Source organism: Montipora capricornis, chromosome 1, assembly GCF_036669925.1.
Source record: "Montipora capricornis isolate CH-2021 chromosome 1, ASM3666992v2, whole genome shotgun sequence".
Taxonomy (NCBI): Eukaryota; Metazoa; Cnidaria; class Anthozoa; order Scleractinia; family Acroporidae; genus Montipora; species Montipora capricornis.
Genome location: NC_090883.1, coordinates 38370667 through 38373166, shown reverse-complemented (window position 1 = coordinate 38373166; position 2500 = coordinate 38370667). Strand labels below are relative to the sequence as shown.

Below are 2500 nucleotides of genomic sequence, written 5' to 3'. Positions count from 1 at the left end.
GGAAGATTCACCGCCAAGACACTTAATTCACATAATTCATGCAAATGCGACGCGCCCTTTGAGTTAAATAACTTTTCTGCACTTCTTGTGAAAAACAATAAAAACTCTGCAAAGAAACTCGGGCACTCTTCAGTTGCCTATTTTACTGTTTGAAGCAGACCATCAGTAAGAGATTAGCTCTTTTTCCACAATGCTTTGGTGGAGTGAAGTTCTCATTGGTTTCGCTTCACATGTTCAATTATGCTAATTAGGACTCGAGCGCCCCTTTTTGTGGCAAAGTACACAGATCATTATTCATGCAAAAAGCAGAGAAAGAATACTAAAATATGCCTTAGAATTTACCATCAGATTTAAAATTACACTAGCTTTCACCAGAAGGACCCAGAAGAGATGATGGAGCTAATATAAGGAATATTTCACGCTATGTACGCGTTCATTGGTGCATGTTAAGAGGCCATCACCATGTCAACTAACTTCGTAATAATTACTATCATTAATTTTACTATTGTTAATGTGGCGGACTCGATGAGTCGTGTCGGGAATTTTAATTTTCCATGTTTTGGTATCAATTGGCGAGATCAAAAAAGAAAGATGTTGATGAGGACTTGATGAGAGTAAAATTCCTAAACTTTTGACATACCACATTTCTGCAAATTTGCAGATGTATCTCTTTCCTACTAATTTTGCGTTACCACAATAGTCATTCTTTCTCGCTTGGCACTAGAGTAAGGGCTGTGTACTGATTGTATGCCACCTGACACAATGAGTGCAAATATAATCCCAGATCTTACTGGAAATCAGAGCACAAATACCCCGCGGCGGGAGTTAACATGTCTCAAAAAACAGAGATTTATACATAGAGCTTTACACAGAAATAAGTGGGTGAGATTTGTGCAGATTGCAAAAACTTGTCAGTTTCTCTGACATCGATGTACTCACGCAATTTGTTTGCTTCAAAATCTCGAAAAGATCTTTCCTCAATAATACAAAATCGGTTATGGACCCCAGCCTGAATTTTTTCCCTTCCAATATCCCCAGGGACCTCTTATGAGTCTCCACACCCTTATAGTTAACCTGCAATCAGCGTACTTCTCTTTACGCGAAAAGGTACGCGTAACTTTTCGCGCTCTGTCTGGCTAAAGGAAAGTACACCTGATCGCAGGTTACCTTATAGTGTAAGGGATGGACGAATCAATGAGGGATGAAATATGTTTCAGCACTATATCGCTGAGATTTCGCATGTTTCCAAATTTTCCAGGTCGTTCATATTTTCGATTTTTTTCTTTCAAAAAAGAGGACAAAGAGTAATTATACGATCGATTTTTTAGAGGCGACGTAAACTTGATATCAAAGAGTTCCCTATTCGCCCTAGGTTCTTTTCTACTTGAAGGCAAACTGCCCGGACGATGTTTCTTAGTTTAAGTTAGCCCATTTTCTATTAAATTTATTGAAACTACTAAGTTCTTTCAAATTTGACCATTACACCTTCAATGTTCGAAAGCTTCGATTGATTTGTTCTGGAAAATTAACTACAGGAACATTTCTCATCAAATTTGAAAGTTACGATTTTCAGTGCACCGTCTGTTTAAGTAGGAAAATTGTTTACTGGGAAAATACTCTTCATTCCTCCGATAATTGTAAGACTTGACCAGGCTTTTACGCTTTAAAAAAATGGGTTTTCATAGGTAAGAGTGAGGAAATGGTGCTTTTCAGAGATCCTTTAAATTAATATTGTTTGTTTCCCACGAGCTAGTCTCTTATTGGTTACCGCATGTGCAGGAGTAGCAGTGAAGTCGTCGTATTCGCATCGAACTTTGCTTGGTGGCCGCAACAGCTGTTTCCAAGAACATTCAATCATTTCATCGCATTTATTTTGATCTTCTATTGCAGGTGTCGACGACTATTTTCCAAAATGACTCGGGCTTCGGCTGTGAAGAGTCGAATGATCTGTACTCTTACAAGCATACAATTTAGATAGACACGCCTTCTGGACTGTTCACGAATTAAAAAAAAAACCAGAATTATATAAACCGTGGATTTCTTCCAGAAAAGAAAGGTGAGTCGAGACTCCAATTTCACAGTCAACTTATTAGATTAATATGCAACTATTGCTGGCCAAAAGGATTAAATCGAACCTGTTTCTTTATCGGAAACTGGTTTGCACAACACAGAACCGATATACTGGCAGAGTGAAAGGATGAAATTAAGTCTTAAATCTTCTTTCTTTTATTTCACGAATTTCGTTCGATTGCTTCCACCGTATTTAATTCTTCACTGCATCTCATCTCACACAAATGCTTAATATAATTGCAGAGAATTTGATTTTTGTGGATTGCATGGAACCGCGTCCATACAAATTGCAATTTCTTGAACATTACTTGTGCACGTAATGCACTGATATTTTTCATGCATGTTCAACATGCAAGAAAGAAAGCTTTACTCTCGAAACCTAAACTCACTGAATATAGACTGAATAGCTTTTCCTGAACGTCACACTCTG

At 37.8% G+C, this 2500-nt stretch overlaps 1 protein-coding gene across 1 annotated transcript in view; it reads left to right on the top strand.

Moving 5' to 3' along the window:
* The window catches only part of LOC138042680 (synaptotagmin-1-like), a 14518-nt gene that overhangs the window by 794 nt on the left and 11224 nt on the right, over positions 1 to 2500 (top strand). Inside the window, exon 2 of the mRNA XM_068888641.1 lies at positions 1891 to 2056. The gene's annotated coding sequence lies outside the window, so the exon portion shown is untranslated. The remainder of the gene's footprint in view (positions 1 to 1890; positions 2057 to 2500) is intronic.